Below are 19,614 nucleotides of genomic sequence, written 5' to 3'. Positions count from 1 at the left end.
GTGTAGAATATATGGTGTTGGCTATAGGAACTTTACTTTGGAAATCTAGTGATATGAAAATTTCGTGATCTATAATTTATAATTGTATTTTAAACTTCAAAAACATGAACAGTTCAAAATTTTCGTACTTTAATATTTAACATATCGAGAATTTGAAAATTTCGATATCAGAAATTCTGAAGTATAATGAATAAATTTTGAAGTATAGAAATATGATAATTTAGAATTATCTGATTTATAACCTCGTGAATTTAATAAATTTGAAAGTGTAAAATGTACAACGAAGCATGTCAGAATGTATTATAATACATATTGAGATTCCCAGCTTTGGTATTACACACGCACGCTGTAAGGGAATTCAAATGAAATCAGGAATCAACTCGTCTTATCGTCGAGAAAGCGCCGTTTGATCGACTGATACCCGATGATCTATTGCTTCGGCCCTAAGACCTTCATCCATCAGTGTCTCGAAAGCAAAAACAGAAAAAAAGGTCCATCGACCGCAACTTGTCGATATTCCGTTTAGTTATCGTGATTACAAGTTGGCAACTCGGTAAGCGCCTTTTTCTGTCTCCCTTTTTTAATCCCTTCGGAAACACCGACCGATTAACCACGGAAAGAACAATTATTCTACTTTATCGATCTTTCACGGATAAACAATACATTGTCTTTTATCGGAAATTACTGTACAGCGAAATCCACTTACTATTTTATCACTTTCTGATAATATTATACGAATAAATGAACTTATTTTATTATTCATAATTATGGATATTTGCATAATTTATTTTATCTGAAAATATTGAACCACTTGTAGTGAGAAATACGCGTATGTACCTATAACCTATACTTTCAACAGGAGCTTATTAAACATATGATATGTATCAGATTATTTATAACACTGAACTTTATTTAATAATGTTACAAATTATACGTTATAAATATCTACTTACAAATTAAATGAAAACAGGAACGTCAGCAAAGCACGCACGAAGCAACGGACACAAAAAAGGAGGGAAAACGACTAACTACGCACTTGTCACTCGATACTTCGATTACGATATCGACCGCGGTTCGATTCCCTAACGATATCGTACGACGCCATGTTGCATAAATTGACGTATCACTGCAATATCACAACAGAATCACGCTGCATAATTAAAACAATAAATCAGTCGAAACACGTAACATCACCGACAAATATAAGTCGTGAATATATATCGAAGTAAAGGTTAGTTCTTACAGCGTCACCGATGCAGTTTGCCAAAGAGTAAAAGTCGAAACGTGTTTCGATAATATGTAGAGTTAGCGTAAAGTATCGCGAAAGAAGGGCGCGCAAAACACACGGACTCGAAGGAGGAAGAAGAAGAAGAGGAAAAGGTAAGGCAGAAACGGTCGGTCGGTTTGCAAGTAGGTCGCATCTCACGGCTCAATATCACCGAATACTCTTTTGTGTCCTCTTCTAAATTGGGTTACGAGGGTGCCGCAACTGTTAGCTGCTGGCTGCGGCTTCTTCTTGCATCGAGCCGCCACTACCCACAATTTCAATATGCCAATTTTTGCGGACGATTGTACAGTCGAGAGCAAATCTGACTAGCGTTGAGATTAGAAATGAGATAAATAACACGAGTGCACTAAACCAACTTCAATTTATTTGATATAACGAATACACGTATTTACGAAGCGACCGCGTGCAACCGATCTCGATCAAGCACGAATCAACTAACACGCGAGAGACACCACCGGCAACTAGAGAGGGCGCAGTGATCTTAGAAAAGGCTGATTTTCAACTCGTAGAAAATGTTGCAAATTTCGGAACCGCTGTACCTCTAACGCTTAATGTTACACCGGTCAAAATGGCCGACTGACAAGTTCCTTATTTGAAGTCACAAAGTGAAGATATTTTGAAATCTCTATAAATCTTTTAGAAATTGTGTCGATCTTTTAAAATCTGTGTTTACTGTCAAAAAAGAAAATTCTTTTTCTAGAAAAAAGATTGAAAGATTTTAAAATTCAAAAAATCAAAGAATATAAAAATTTGAAATCCTATAAATTTGTAAATGTCAATACAATAATAACTACCGAAACGACAAGAAGAAAGGTTTTGAATAATCAGCTGGATTTAGGAACCGTTAGGACGGTTCTTTATTTCGGCCCGACGCAGCTCATTAAAATAAGATTCTATTCCCATGTATGAGAGACAGATAGATGGATCATCAGCGAGCAGCGTCAGGCTCCTGCGAAATTGAATTTGACGACGCGTCATGCCCGTGGAATTTCCGTGAGCGGGAATTAATTGGACGCTCGGAAACGAATCGATCTGACCCAGAGCTCCCGTCTCCATATTTGCAAGTTAAACTTCGACCTGCTAATTGTACATCGACTGGCCCCGAAAACTCGGTTTTCGTCCATCGAATTGTCGCCTCATTCGATAGGAGCGACGTTTTTACGCTATTATGGACCGAACTGAAATTACCTGGATCGTTATATTAACTTACTGTAATTAAAAAAAGAACGAAACTGCTGGTCCTGTTGATCGTATATCATGACCATAATAAAATATAGTGGTTCTATATGCTTTTCCTAGAATAATTATGTAGACTGTGATAAGGGAACATAGAAATACATTCTAGAGTCTTCTATATTAATATCTATAGATATCACTAGACTATAATGTCTTAAAAGATTTTTTAGTTTCTATATATCTGGGTACCTAGATTATAGTATCTTCACATTTTAATATCCCTAGACCATGTTATCCATCGATCTCGACATCCCTAGACACCGATATTATTACATCTTGAATTCCCTAGATCCCCACATCCCTAGACACTGATATCCTTACACATCTACTTTCCTGGACCCGGAATTCCCTAGACATAAAAATTCCTAAATCTCAAATTCCTTGGACACCAAAATCCTTAGATCCCGAAATTCTTAGACTCCGAATTCCCTAAACATTGAAATCCCCTAACCCCGAAATCCCTAGATTTCGAAATTCCCTAGAACCCAAAATCCCCAAACTCCGATATCCCTAGACACTGAATTCCCTAGATATCGAATTCCCCATAATCCGAATTCCCTAAAACCCGAAATCCCTAGATTCCGAAATCCCTAGACCCCGAAATTCCTAAACTCCGAATTCTGTAGATCCCGAATTCCCTAGACACCGAAATCCCTAGACTCCGAATTCCCTAAATTCCGAAATTCCTAAACTCCGAATTCCCTAGATCCCGAATTCCACAGATCCCGAATTCCCTAGATCCCGAATTCCCTAGACTCCGAATTCCCTAGATTCCGAAATCCCTAGACCCCGAAATTCCTAAACTCCGAATTCCCTAGATCCCGAATTCCACAGATCCCGAATTCCCTAGACACCGAAATCCCTAGACTCCGAATTCCCTAAACTCCGAATTCCCTAGATCTCGAATTCCCTTGATCCCGAAATCCCTAGACTCCGAATTCCCTAAACTTTGAAATCCCTAAACCCCAAAATACCTAGATCCCGAATTCCCTAAACCCCGAAATTATAGTAACTATTTTCGGAATAAAATACACTTTCTGTCAGCTATGTTTCTCGTAACACTACTGAATCGTAAATGCACGAATATCTACTTAATTTCTTATATTTCCGACGTGAGATGTACGGTGAAATAAGCTAGGGAATATAGTTTTTATTATTTAGTAGGAACCGTGTTTAATAAATGAAAGTTTTACTTATCTACCCACTGTGCGTGCCGTTTTCTTCTTACAGTTTTATTTCAGCGAATGTTTCCGAGTGCACAAGTACCGCGAACGGAAGAGTAAATAATTTGCCAGAGTCTCGGGACTTACAAGGAAGGGATGAAAGAACGAGAGAGAAGCGAAGTGTGTTTTTGTTGACGTTCAATCTGCGAATCGTGCCTTGTTCGGTTTCGACTTGCGAAGATCGATGACTTGAACTTGTACTTGTGGTCATTGTTACAAAGTTTACATTCTGTGAGTAACAATCTGCTATTCTATATCTTTATTTTATTTTATGATTTTTCTGGGCGGGAAATAATAATGCGTAAACTTATGTGATAATAATACTGTACTTTGATAATAACACGAATTTTTGAAATATGTTTTATATTCTTTTAAGAGCGAATAACGCGGTTACCGATAATAAGTAATAGCAGAAAAATGTTCGCTTTAAACGTTGATGGTTTTCACATCGCGCTTCACACCGTCCAAGTGAATAGTTTGAAGGGGAAAGAAAAAGGAGCAGAAAAATGTTCGAAAGCGAATTCTCGCGCGAAGCTGGCCGGATATCGTGAAGCAGCTCAGGTGAGAGGAAGTTGTTCCGAGAACGCGTTCCGAGGCATGCACGAGAAGAAAAACGAGTTTTTCGCCGTTCCGGCCAAGTACTTTCCTCGTATATAACAATAAGAGAAGCGTTAGGGTGCTCGAAACTTGTGACTCGTTCCCGGCAAGAAAATCTACCGTGCTTTTCTCGCTGGTACGTCCTTCCGGTACCCTATCGAACACCTTATGCTTCTCTAGGGAAAATATCGGTGTACTCTGCTACTCGTCTCGTAGACATTAGACACTTGGAAGTAGCTTTAATATATTATACTTTATAATTCAATTTTGTAATTTCTTTTTGTAATTTCATTTTATAATTTCTTTTTGTAATTTAGTTTTGCAATATAATTTTATAATATCATTTTATAATTTCTTTTTTATAATTTCATTTTGTAATATAATTTTGTAATTTAATTTTGTAATATAATTTTATAATATCATTTTATAATTTCTTTTTTATAATTTCATTTTGTAATATAATTTTGTAATATAATTTTGTAATTTAATTTTGTAATATCATTTCATAATTTAATTTTGTAATTTAATTTTATAATTTTATTTTATAATTTCTTTTTATAATTTCATTTTGTAATATAATTTTGTAATATAATTCTATAATTTCATTTTATAATTTAATTTTGTAATTTAATTTTGTAATATAATTTTGTAATTTAATTTTATAATTTCATTTTATAATTTCATTTTGTAATATAATTTTATAATTTCATTTTATAATTTCATTTTGTAATATAATTTTGTAATTTCATTTTATAATTTCATTTTATAATTTAATTTTGTAATATAATTTTATAATTTCATTTTATAATTTCATTTTGTAATATAATTTTATAATTTCATTTTATAATTTCATTTTGTAATATAATTTTGTAATTTCATTTTATAATTTCATTTTATAATTTCATTTTGTAATATAATTTTATAATTTCATTTTATAATTTCATTTTGTAATATAATTTTGTAATTTAATTTTATAATTTCATTTTATAATTTCATTTTATAATTTCATTTTATAATTTCATTTTGTAATTTCATTTTATAATTTCATTTTATAATTTCATTTTATAATTTCATTTTATAATTTCATTTTATAATTTCATTTTATAATTTCATTTTGTAATTTAATTTTATAATTTCATTTTGTAATTTCATTTTATAATTTAATTTTGTAATTTTTCTAATATCGATTCATCCTCCAAACATCCACCCAGAATCCGTAAATTCAACTCGAACAAAAAAGCGGGTAAATAAATCAGAAAGGGGAAAGAACAACAGGCGTGTTAGTTTTCTCACGGTTCGTTCGCTGAACAACCGTCCCGATTTCAACAGCAAAAAAAGAGAAAAAAGCTGGCCGTAGTGGACGCGTTCCAAGAGTTATTCAAATTCGAAAAGAGTAGACAGAGTTGAAAGGTTCGGATGTGCTCCCGACAAGAAGGCGCATTATTCCTTTGGCGACGGTAAGGGATTTTCGCCTCTTACACCGATAAGGATACGATATCAAATATTTAGCGCGGTGGCGCGATAAGGCGACGAAGCAGTTGGAGGGGTACGCGTGTCACGTTCGGTTGACAGGAGGACGAGGGAAGCTTAAACTTTCAAGCCCGTGTAACTACCGCCAGCACGCCGGAAGTTACAGCTACGCGACCGACTTTGACGCTCTTCGCTACGGCTTTTCACTAGGAATAATGGAAAACCTGCAGGAAAAACGAGGCTACGAGCCACCCTGCGAGAATAACGTCTGCAACGAGCCACTCTGAATAGGTAATAAGACGCGGGCTAAAGGAAAACTCGAATTCGAATACCGTGTTTCGACTCTCTTCGAATGCGGATCTTTAGGCTGAGATTTTGAGGAAAAGAGGATTCGGTTAACTACGTTAATTTCTGGATGCTGGGGGGAACAGTGGGTGCTGGAGATAATTTTGGAAATCTGAGAATTTGGAGAGGGATTTAAAGAGGGTAAGGACGATTAGGGTAAGGATTGTTCATAAAGCGCGCCTTCATTTTTAAAGAAAAATGTATATATTCAACCTACCTATTTGTGTGAAGTATGTGGCAATTTTTCATTTATGATAAACAGTAAAGAAATGGAGATGTATATAGGGTGTCTCTACGATTCCCTACGTCTTTATTTCCACACGTTGAATCTCCACGCGGTGTAATTCCACGCGTTGAATCTCCACGCGGCGTAATTCCACGCGTTATATTCCCTACGCCCCCTATTTCCACGCGTTATATCCCCTACGCCCCTATTTCCACGCGTTGCATCTCCACGCGGCGTAATTCCACGCGTTATATTCCCTACGCCCCTATTTCCACGCGTCATATCCCTTACGCCCCGAATTCCCACGCGTTGAATCTCCACGCGGTGTAATTCCACGCGTTATATCCCTTACGCCCCTATTTCCACGCGTTGCATCTCCACGCGGCGTAATTCCACGCGTTATATTCCCTACGCCCCTATTTCCACGCGTTGAATCTCCACGCGGCGTAATTCCACGCGTTAAATTCCCTACGTCCATATTTCCACGCGTCATATCTTCTACGCCCCGTATTTCCACGCGTTGAATTTCCACACGTTATATTCTCTACGCCCCCTATTTCCACGCGTTATATCCCTTACGCCCCTATTTCCACGCGTTGCATCTCCACGCGGCGTAATTCCACGCGTTATATTCCCTACGCCCCTATTTCCACGCGTTGAATCTCCACGCGGCGTAATTCCACGCGTTATATTCCCTACGCCCCTATTTCCACGCGTCATATCTTCTACGCCCCGTATTTCCACGCGTTGAATTTCCACGCGTTATATTCTCTACGCCCCCTATTTCCACGCATCATATCCCCTACGCCCTGTATTTCCACGCGTTGAATCTCCACGCGGCGTAATTCCACGCGTTATATTCCCTACGCCCCTATTTCCACGCGTTGAATCTCCACGCGGCGTAATTCCACGCGTTAAATTCCCTACGCCCCTATTTCCACGCGTCATATCTTCTACGCCCCGTATTTCCACGCGTTGAATCTCCACGCGTTATATTCTCTACGCCCCTATTTCCACGCGTCATATCCCTTACGCCCCGTAGTTCCATGCGTTGAATCTCCACGCGGTGTAATTCCACGCGTTATATTCCCTACGCCCCCTATTTCCACGCGTTGAATCTCCACGCGGCGTAATTCCACGCGTTATATTCCCTACGCCCCCTATTTCCACGCATCATATCCCCTACGCCCCGTATTTCCACGCGGTGTAATTCCACGCGTTATATTCCCTACGTCCCTATTTCCACGCGTTATATCCCCTACGCCCCTATTTCCACGCGTCATATCCCTTACGCCCCGTATTTCCACGCGTTGCATCTCCACGCGGTGTAATTCCACGCGTTATATCCCCTACGCCCCCTATTTCCACGCGTCGTAATTCCACGCGTTATATTCTCTACTCCTCCATTTCTACGCGTCCGTGTTTTTCCTTAATAATTCAATAGCGAAACTTCAAACTCCGTTTTTGCAAAGGGAAATTTTATTCAGAATCACGTCATTTCAGGGACCTACACTAATTGTGAGACACCCTGTATATTCAACCTACCTATTTATCTGAAGTATGTGACAATTTTCCATTTATTATAAACAGTAAATAAATGAGAATGTATATATTCAACCTATCTATTAATCTGAAGTATGTGACAATTTTTTGTTTATTATAAACAGTAAATAAATGAAAATGTATATATTCAACCTACCTATTTATCTGAAGTACGTGACAATTTTTTGTTTATTATAAACAGTAAATAAATGAAAATGTACATATACAACCTATCTATTTATCTGCAATATTTATAAGATCCAAGAGAAATGTGATGAGGAGCCACATGGGAGTGCACAGGGTTAAAAATGTATACACATAAAAATTTGCTAATTTCGAATATTCTTAAGTCCTCTAGTCGATAAGCAATGAGTATATCCGTGGAAAAGTGTCGATTATAAGACGGTGAGAGTCTATTTCCATCATCGACGAAACGGAGGAATAATGAATCATACGATCGAAAATAATCCAGCGGAGAATCCAGGCGATCGCACGTAATCGCGATCAATAATCAATGTACAACGCGACCCGTAGCTTTGTACCGCGGAAAAGGTCATTCATTCCGCGAGGATTACTTCATTCCTCGACTTTCGACCCAGTTAAATTCCACGACGTTCGTGTCCGTTCAATTGAAAATCCCCAATACGTTCGAGGTCCCCACCCGATCGACACCAGGAACGTATTCGAAGGTCCTTCCACGTACCCATCCCTATATCACCGTTCTGTCCTGGAATTCGAAGGCCGTTCTGAACATGCACACACGTGCATCTATGCCTCTATGCGGGCCAGCTTCATCCAATAAACGACCACCGACGATCAATCGCCTATGTTAAAATATTTCACGGCTACCTACTTTTCCGATTAGTTACCTTTCATCGACCGATGTCGCCAATTATATACTTCCATATTAATACTATACTTTCAAATACATTACAAAATTAATATTATACTTCTTTTTTTATAATAGCAATAGTATAGTAGCTTTTTTGTTAGTAATATGTAAAGCGTGGAGATACAAGAAATGGCCATATAACGAGAGACATGTAATGAGTCATTATAACAGCTGTTATGTTATAGTAACGCGTGAGAAGGTACAACTGCAAAATTTTGTTTAGCATGCTATATATATGTATAACATATGTACATATGTTCATAGCATACAACATGCAAAATATAAAATGTAACACATGTACATATGTACATATGTTATACATATGTGTTTGTAGAATATCATACATAATATACAAAATGCAATGTGTGTAACATTTAGCATATTAAATATAACATACAACATTCATAGCATACAACATGCAAAATATAAGATGTAACACATGTACATGTGTACATATGTTATACATATGTGTTCGTAGCATATCATACATAATATGCAACATGCAATGTGTGTAACATTTAGCATATTAAATATAACATACAACATTTATAACATACAATATGCAAAATATAAAATGTAACACATGTACATATGTACATATGTTATACATATGTGTTCGTAGCATATCATACATAATATGCAAAATGCAATGTGTGTAACATTTAGCATATTAAATATAGCATACAACATTCATAGCATACAACATGCAAAATATAAAATGTAACACATGTACATATGTACATATGTTATACATATGTGTTCGTAGCATATCATACATAATATGCAAAATGCAATGTGTGTAACATTTAGCATATTAAATATAACATATAACATTCATAGCATACAACATGCAAAATATAAAATGTAACACATGTACATATGTACATATGTTATACATATGTGTTTGTAGCATATCATACATAATATGCAAAATGCAATGTGTGTAACATTTAGCATATTAAATATAAAATATAACATTCATAGCATACAACATGCAAAATATAAAATGTAACACATTTACATATGTACATATGTCATACATATGTATATGTTATGCTATGAATATGCTATGAATGTTGTATGTTATATTTAATATGCTGAATGTTACACACATTGCACTTTGTATATTATGTATGATATGCTATTGTACCGTGTATGTTGCATGTGTATTATACCATATGTGTTGAATACTATAATGCATGATCCAGCTTGAAAATTCTTGAATTTCAAAAACAGCAAAATTCCAAAAGCCCAAAGTTCCCCAATCTCAAATTCTCAAAATTACAAAATGTCAACCTCAAACTTCACAACCCCCAATCCCCCCTAAAACCCCTCCATCCCTAAAACTACAAGAACCTTGCACAAAGATTCTAACAAAAAAAAGTATCTAAAGACGCTCCGAATCGTGAAAGGGTCTGAACCCTTCACTACAGATTCCAGTAAATGACACGTTTCAGGTAAAATTGGCAGCGGTATTCGGTCGATCGAGGAGTCGCGTGGCCAAGCGGATCACGAGCGGACAGCCATCGAATCGGTTCAGGAAATTTGCCAAACAACCGGGAATCGTGAAGTTCGAGCCGCGAGAACGTGCAATCGGCCGACGAAACGGATCCACGACGGTTGGCCACGTTTAATTGGACGATATTTGCCGAACGCGTGTAATCACCTGTTGCACGCAGGAAGCACGCGCTAATAGCGGCCAGGCGAAATAAATTCCTGTCGGATGGTAGGTAAGCGAGCTGGTATTTGCGCTGCGGGCCGTTTTACAACGGATAAATTCTCCGACGGTCTCGTAAACGGCCGTGTCGGCTTTAAAGGCTGCGCCGGAGGGATATTAGGGCGAAGGGGATCACTGGCCGGGGGCTACGCAAACAATTTTACCGACTATCTCTGCGAGCTGGAAAAAAGCGACGGATTTCGAGAGTTTCGAACCCCAGCTTTTACGAGAGTTGGACAATTTGGAAATTTGAGAATTTCAGACTTGAATTTGAAAATGATACATTTTTAAATGAAAACTTTTAACTCCTTGCTGTACTTTGAGTCTCACTTGTGACGTACTTACACTGATTTTCTAAGCTAGTGCGTCAGACAAGGCGACTTAATTATTGCAACATTAACCCATTGACTGCCAGACATATTTAGAGCGTCTTGCCCTGGGTGCCAAGGTTTTATTTTGAAGAATACATGAAATTTTACAAAATATAATTATATTAAGTTACTGATATAATATTGTAATAGCATTTACAGTAATTTTTATTGAAAATAAAAACACTACGAGATAACTCGTAGCTGGCGTCAGTGAATAAAATTCCTGTGCTGGTTGCCACTTACGAGCCACGCACTATTGCCACGCACTACGAGATATCTCGTAGCTGGCAGTTTTGATACACACGCTTTTACGAGATATCTCGTAGCTGGCAGTTAATGGGTTAAGACGGACAAAGAATGTTCAAATGTTAGGGACATTCTCTATATGGCGCTCATTGGAGGAATTTAAATTAAACGAGAGATTGAGAGGATATTGTAAGGCAAGGGGTTAAATGTATTGCAACAGTGCGGAGTGTCTGACAAATTTTTCGTTTGTTATAAGTAGTAAATAAATGAAAATGTATATATTCAACGAATGTATTTTTCTGAATTATGAGATTCAAGATAAATGTTGAGCTACACTCGATATAGAAGTGCAAAGGGTTAAGGGTTAATAGTTTCGAGAACTATATATAACTGTATGTACTTAACAGTTCCTTAATAGTGTTTCAAAGGGTTAAAACAGTAAAATACTGAAAAGATTAAAAAGCTATCAATCAAGGTATTTATCTGAATTATCTATAAGATCAAATAGAAATGTCGAGCAATACTCGATATAGGAGGGCAAAGGGTTAAGGGTTAATAGTTTCTAGAATTACATATGACTGTATATGCTTAACAGTTCCTCAACAGTGTCTCGAAGGGTTAAAACAGTAAAATACTGAAAAGATTAAAAAGCTATCAATCAAGGTATTTATCTGAATTATCTATAAGATCAAATAGAAATGTCGAGCCACACGCGATATAGTAGTGCAAAGGGTTAAGGGTTAATAGTTTCTAGAATTACATATGACTGTATATGCTTAACAGTTCCTCAACAGTGTCTCGAAGGGTTAAAACAATAAAATACTGAAAAGATTAAAAAGCTGAAAAACCGAATGATGAACAGTAAAATACTGAAAAGATTAAAGAGTTGAAGAACCGAACCGATGAACAGTAAAATGCTGAAAAGATTAAAGAGTTGAAGAACCGAATGATGAACAGTAAAATACTGAAAAGATTAAAAAGTAGAAGAACCGAATGATGAACCGTAAAATACTGAAAAGATTAAAGAGTTGAAGAATCGAATGATGAACAGTAAAATGCTGAAAGGATTAAAGAGTTGAAGAACTGAATGATGAACAGTAAAATACTTAAAAGATTAAAGAGTTGAAGAACTGAACCGATGAACAGTAAAATACTGAAAAGATTAAAGAGTTGAAGAACCGAATGACGAACAATAAAATACTGAAAAGATTAAATGTTGAAGAATCGAATGATGAACAGTAAAATACTGAAAGGATTAAAAAGTTGAAGAACCGAATGATGAACAGTAAAATACTGAAAAGCTTAAAAAGCTGAAGAATCGAACCGATGAACAGTAAAATACTGAAAAGATTAAGAAGTAGAAGAACCGAATGACAAACAGTAAAATACTGAAAAAATTAAAAAGCTGAAGAACCGAACCGATAAACAGTAAAATACTGAAAAGATGAAAAAGCTGAAGAACCGAATGACGAACAATAAAATACTGAAAAGATTAAAAAGCTGAAGAACCGAATAATGAATCGTAAAATACTAAAAAGATTAAAAAGCTGAAGAACCGAATGATGAACAATAAAATACTGAAAAGATAAAGAAGTAGAAGAACCGAATAATGAACAGTAAAATACTAAAAAGATTAAAAAGTAGAAAAACCGAATCGACGAACAGAAAAGGAAGGTAAAAATTAGAAAATCGATGTATCAGATAATGTAGGGCAAAAGAAGTAAAGTATCGGGGTGACAAGGTCGGAACGGATCGTTGTTCGACAAACGATCGATGCTCTCCATTGAAAGAGAAGAAGAATAGTAAAAAGCCGTAGTGACTAACGATGAGCGAGAGAAAGAAAAAGAGGGATGGGTTGAAGCACGTCTTCGCGTAGCTAGAGTAGACATTAACGGGAGTATTTCTTAATTAGTGGGAAGCCTCGAACGAGCTGTCTCGAGCCAAGTCAGCCGCTCCCTCGATGCCGAGCCCCTCGCAACCTCTCCTCGTAGATCACGATTTGCTTTAAGTGTCTCAAGTTTCTTAAGGTCGATGGAAGCTTGTTCGAACGTTGCTTGGCTACACCGATATTAATCATACGACTTAATGCCGCGGACGTAAAGAGCTTTCGGTTATGTTGTACGTTGCATTAATAATACGAGGCGATACAAAGAGCCGATGATCGACCTATGGCTGTTACGGTACCGGAATACTCTACGCTAAATCGATCAGTTTTAGTCGTCTGCCATTTTACTCTAATTAAAATATGTTGTCAAGTATGTTGTCCACGTGAAATTAGGGGGGGTTTAAGTCATCATTTTGCCGGTTTCGAATTTGTTAAGGAATAACAAGCTTTTCAAAGTTTGCAACTTTTGCCCAGTTTTGCGGAAATAGGCTTCACTCACGAATTTTTTTCTCAGAAACTACTCAACCTATTTACCTAAATTCTTTTTTGTTTTATTCAAGAAGAATTGGGCTATTTTAAAATATTTTTTTAGTTCCATAAATTTGTTATAAAACCTCGGAAAATTTAAACAAATACTTTTTTGTTTTGTTCAAGAAGAATTGGGCTATTTTAAAATATTTTTTTTAGTTCCATAAATTTGTTATAAAATATCGGAAAATTTAAACAAATACTTTTTTGTTTTATTCAAGAAGAATTGGGCTATTTTAAAATATTCTTTTTAGTTCCATAAATTTGTTACAAAACCTCGGAAAATTTAAACAAATTCTTTTTTGTTTTATTCACGAAGAATTGGGCTATTTTAAAATATTTTTTTTAGTTCCATAAATTTGTTATAAAATATCGGAAAATTTAAACAAATTCTTTTTTGTTTTATTCACGAAGGATTGGGCTATTTTAAAATATTTTCTTTAGTTCCATAAATTTGTTACAAAACCTCGGAAAATTTAAACAAATACTTTTTTGTTTTATTCACGAAGAATTAGGCTATTTTAAAATATTTTTTTTAGTTCCATAAATTTGTTATGAAACCTCGGAAAATTTAAACAAATTCTTTTTTGCGTTTCTTTCAACGAACTTATATAATCTTGTCGATCGAATTTAATTATTTTTTCACACCGAATTTCATTTTAAATCGTACTATCTAATCTAACAGATTTCACCGATCTAACAATTTACCGTTTAAATTATTTTTACTTGAAACCATAATCGCAGCCTCGAATGATAAAACTACGGCTTTGCATACGCGTTTAATATCGCTATCGTGCCCGCTTTGTCCATTTATTTGTTTATCCAACTTCGTTCCATTCTCCGATAGTTGCCATCGATCAGGAGCTGTTGATTGCAAAATAGAGAGAGAAAGAGTCTCTTTTTTTTGCGAGCGTGCTCTAACACGGCTAAACTTTTCCGTTTAGACGAAACAATTGAATACAAAGCTGCTGCATTCTATTTTCTGCTTCGACACGACTGGTCGTTCCTCGTTGCCTGCCCTTTTTTTTTTTTGCTTCTGCTTTCTTTCTCCCGATATCCATCGGACCGGTATTAAAACGTCGGATTTTCATTATCGCGTTGGCTCCCGTCGAACGTCAATTTCAATCGCGAAAATAATTCCAACGCGATTTCGTTGTACGTCGAAATTTCAATGCGGCGAACAACTTTCGCGAACGTTGGACGAGGTTTTCGGTCAGGAGCCGAGTTTATTAACTACAGTTTCCTGGTTTTGTTATCGTTGATGTTTCGCACGCGAAACAGGTATATTTTATCGAGAAGTTTCGTTGGCTGGATTTTCCTCCGGGTTAATATACGAGTTACGTCGAATTCCTGTCGGATATCTCGTAATTTCCGTAACCCCTGCTATTTATTTCCTGATGGCTACCCCAAGTATCTCCGTTTGCTCTCGACCCCTATCGGTTCTCGCATCGTTTATCCGCCGTCTTCTTCGTTTAATTAACGGAACGCTTCTGATCAATTTTACGACGCACAATTATTTCGCAGCCTGATTATCGTTGAGAAATTTGTCGGAATATTGCGTTATGATCGGACGGTAAAATTTTGGACAGTTAGCGAATTAACTGCTGTAGTCATCGGTGTAAATCATTCATGGCATGAAAGCAAAAGGGGTATGCGATATATCAAGATTTCTATAGTTACAAATTCTTACATCTTGATATCGTTGGAAACGATAGGCATTTAACAATTCTACATCCGACAATTCTATTTGCCTAGATCACAAGATTCTTAGGTCCTAGTAAATATCCCTAGATTACAAGATTCCTAGATCCTAGTAAATATCACTAGATCACAATATACTCAGATTCTACTAAATGTTTCTGGGTTATAAGATAAGAATCTTGTCCGAATTTACTTATTCATAAGTAAATATCCCTAGATCGTGATATATCCGAATTTCAGTAAATATCCCTAGATCGAAATATTCTCGGATCTTGGAAAATATTCCAGAAATCTTGATATCCGCGGCTTCTAATAAAAATCTAAAAAATTTAAAAAATCACTAGATCCAAAAAATTACTAAATCCCAAAATCACTAGATCCATAAATCTCTCGAAGCTTGGAAAATATACCAGAGATCTCGATATCCGCGGCTTCTAATAAAAATCTAAAAAATTTAAAAAAATCACTAGATCCAAAAAATTACTAAATCCCAAAGATATTAGATTCAAAAATCTCTAGAAACTTGAAAAATATCTCAGAGATCTCGATATCCACAAATTCTAACAAATATCTAAAAAATTTTAAAAATCACTAGATCCAAAAAATTACTAAACCCCAAAGTCACTAGATTAAAAAATCTCTTGGAACTTGAAAAATATCTCAGAGATCTCGATATCCACAAATTCTAACAAATATCTAAAAAATTAAAAAATCACTAGATCCAAAAAGTTACTAAACCCCAAAGTCACTAGATTAAAAAATCTCTTGGAACTTGAAAAATATCTCAGAGATCTCGATATCCACAAATTCTAACAAATATCTAAAAATTTTAAAAATCACTAGATCCAAAAAGTTACTAAACCCCAAAAATCACTAGATTCAAAAATCTCTCAGAGCTTGGAAAATATCTCAGAGAACTCGACATCCACAGATTCTAACAAATATCTAAAAAAATTTTAAAAATCACTAGATCCAAAAAGTTACTAAACCCCAAAGTCACTAGATTCAAAAATCTCTAAATTTATAATAAATACTGCTGGATTTCAATATCTCTGCAATTCGGTATCCCTATATCAAATATCCCTAGATCTATTTGTTTAAATATCCCTAGATGCCTAGATATCACTAAATCTAACTTCACCTTGATCTCAATATCCCTAGATATCAATACATACCAATATCCCACAATCTCGATATCCCTACATTTCGATACTCCCAAATTCTAACAAATATCCCTAGATCTCACAAAATATTCTCCGATCTCGACAGATATCCCTAGCCACCGAAAGTTTCCTAAATTCCACTGAACATCCCTATATTCTAATAAACATCTTTGGACTTCAGTGGATTTGAATTCCAATCATCCCGAAAGCACCATGAATATCCCTAGACCTCAGTAAATATCCCTACGTCCTAATATTCCAAGATAGTATTCCAACGTAGTATTCCAACGTACTTTAAAGTCATGATACTTTATAGAGCATAAAGTTGCGCACGCCGGACGAATACTCGATCGAACGACAGCGAACTGGTTAATTTTGTTGTCGAGAGTAAAAGAAGAAGAAGAAGAAGAAAATCACAGCACGTGAGAAAAATTGCAGAATAGGTTAGTTAACGGGCAGGTTTGTCTATCGGCGTCGATGGTATTGGTTTCTGGCATTGTTTTTTCGGCCTCATGGTTCGTCGATTGCTCGGCAATTTTGCGTATCGATCGCCACAGGCTATTATTTGAACGTCGACACCGAAAGGCTCGTTTTTCTAGGCTCTCATTGATGGACCGACCAATCGTCGATCGCTCGGTGCAGTCTCGATGTGACGAACCGTGAAACTTCATTTCATAAACACTCGTTATTTTTTCCCGTTCAATCGGACCGCGGGACATACCCCATTCTTCTTTTTGTCGGATTATACAAATATTTTACCGAGTTGCCGTTCTTTTTAAATACAATACAGATGACGATTAAAGGGATAAGGATTGTTCTTCGTTTTCTTCCATTTTCATGGCGCTTTATAAACGGAGAGTAATCACCTTTCGATACCGGAGAAATTTATCACTGAATCGCTCGAGAGTACTGTATCGGTACTGTAAGACACTGGAGAAAATGAGAGACACGTTAAATCCGCTTTGGAAAATATAAATTCCATAAAAGCGCGCTCCTGAAGGCGAAGTCACGTCTTCGGATGTTCTCTCAAGAATATCCTCTTCTTATATGTTGGTATCAGCATGCATTGTATTAGCAATACGTTCACGTATTGTTGTAGCAGTACAATAGTTCATTAGTATGCGTACATCAGTACATATACTAAACGTTACCCCTTGCCTTACAATGATCTAATACGAATTAATATGACAAGTGAAATATTAAGAAGAGTCGCGTCAATTTGGGAGACGTGGAATTTTCAGGAGCATCGATAAGGATCCGCCAAGATTCGAGTTGTATCTCTAAGGAATAAAAAAAGGTGTGCGAATCGGTGTGCATTTTTTCTTCGGTCGAATACTGGTAGAGCTAACGCGATAAGGTCATGCTGACGTCGTGATAAGGAGACCCCGATTGGGTGAGATCGCGTGCTCGACAGAATACGGGCCACGAAACGTAATGTTATCGGAGGCACAACAGCTGCACTAAATTTTTTTCGCCGACAGTTCTACTTTCCGAAACGATAATTCGGCCCACCGCACGCTAAAGCCGATGGCCTTATTAAATAATATGACACGCTTTGCCAAGTGTACGTACATCGTGTACGCGTTTACGATCGTTCATTACCTTTCTCTCGAAATTTCGCTCGGTGTAATTAATAACGTTTTTGTTAAAGAGTTTCGTAGAAACGTATCAAAGTATTGATACAAATTAATTTAACCTGACCCAGTGCGGCAAGAAGCTTATCGGTCGATTATATTTCCAGTTCGTAATTGCCTCGTTAAATTCCATGCATAAAAATCTGAAATTCTGATGCGATATTCAATGAACCGTTCAAATATTTCTCGTTAATATCTGTCTACGCGGACACTTGGAATTTAAAATGATTCGCGTGTTCCCGCGACGTCTTCGTCGTTTATGTAGGTAGCTTAATTTTTAAATGGCTCGCAAACCCATATAGGTGTTCGAGTTTTTTTTCGAGACGCGAACCAACCGGTGGCAAAAACGAACGGATCGCAAAGGATGAAGGGAGATCGAGTCGCAACAAGAGAGAAAAGAAATTGCCCAGAAGCAATCTCTTGATGGATTTTCTGATTAAATGTCCCACGCAGCAAAGCACTCGGGGAGATGCATATTTTTTCGTATAATATTCGATAATTCGGTCGAACAATTTCCTTCCGCTCGTCCCGCCTGCCGGTGTCTTTTTGTACGCCCTTTGACATTACGACGCGGCCACCAACCATCAGCTAAATAAACGCTCCACTATTGCATTCTTATAATTCTATGGTGTATCGATATCGAGAAAAGGAAATAAATTGCAACTGTACGCGTTAATTCTCACGGAAGTATAACGAAACAAATGAATATATGCATCAGAATACAAAGATGTTCGAACAAATACGTTCATGTACAAAAGACTATATACGCCTCGGAAAAGGGAGCTCATATAAAAATGACGTATATATACGTCAAGTAAAAAGTGAACGTTAGCAATCGAAAATTAAACATGCATATGTTAAGTAATAAATTCCGAAGAAACTGATGTCGTATATATACGTCGTAGAAGAATAATCGACGTAAATATACGTCAAATAAAAAATGAACATAAGCAACCCAAAATTAAATATGCATATGTTAAGAAATAAATTCCGAAGAAACAGATGTCGTATATATACGTCCTTCAAGAATAAACGACGTATATGTACGTCAAGCAAAAAGTGAACGTAAATAATTAAAATATAAACATGAATATGTTAAAAAACAAATCCCAAAGAAATTGATGTCGTATATATACGTCGTAAAAGAATAATCGACGTAAATATACGTTAAATAAAAAATGAACGTAAGCAACCCAAAATTAAATATGCATATGTTAAGAAATAAATTCCGAAGAAACAGATGTCGTATATATACGTCCTTCAAGAATAAACGACGTATATGTACGTCAAGCAAAAAGTGAACGTAAATAATTAAAAAATAAACATGAATATGTCAAAAAACAAATTCCAAAGAAATTGATGTCGTATATGTACGTCGTAACAAAATAAACGACGTATATATACGTCTGTCGAAAATTAACATCCCAGTATGACATCATACATATATGAACTAAGAAAAAGAGTTCATAACAAGAACGTATATATACGTCCTCGGAAAATGGCTATCTGTATATGCCAACGTATATATACGTCTTAAAGAAGAACTGTGA

The 19,614-nt window shown here is 36.2% G+C and overlaps 1 protein-coding gene and 1 long non-coding RNA gene across 12 annotated transcripts in view; one reads left to right on the top strand and one right to left on the bottom strand.

Annotated features, from left to right (window-relative positions):
• The window catches only part of nAChRa3 (nicotinic acetylcholine receptor alpha3 subunit), a 135,788-nt gene that overhangs the window by 61,300 nt on the left and 54,874 nt on the right, over positions 1 to 19,614 (bottom strand). The window contains exon 1 of one of the 10 annotated variants that reach the window (XM_003705323.3): positions 954 to 1,128. The exons of the other annotated variants lie outside the window; for them this stretch is intronic. The gene's annotated coding sequence lies outside the window, so the exon portion shown is untranslated. Of the gene's footprint in view, positions 1 to 953; positions 1,129 to 19,614 lie in introns of those variants that run through there. 10 annotated transcript variants of the gene reach the window in all.
• Positions 1,124 to 4,588, top strand: LOC143264552 (uncharacterized). Of its 2 annotated transcripts, none has more exons than XR_013038301.1 (3): positions 1,124 to 1,380; positions 3,766 to 3,978; positions 4,124 to 4,588. It is a non-coding gene; the product is annotated as an uncharacterized LOC143264552 (long non-coding RNA). The 2 variants fall into 2 exon arrangements; XR_013038302.1 differs by having other exon boundaries at positions 3,755 to 3,978.

This window comes from Megachile rotundata, chromosome 1 (genome assembly GCF_050947335.1).
Source record: "Megachile rotundata isolate GNS110a chromosome 1, iyMegRotu1, whole genome shotgun sequence".
Lineage (NCBI taxonomy): Eukaryota > Metazoa > Arthropoda > Insecta > Hymenoptera > Megachilidae > Megachile > Megachile rotundata.
This window is presented reverse-complemented; position numbering and strand designations above follow the sequence as displayed.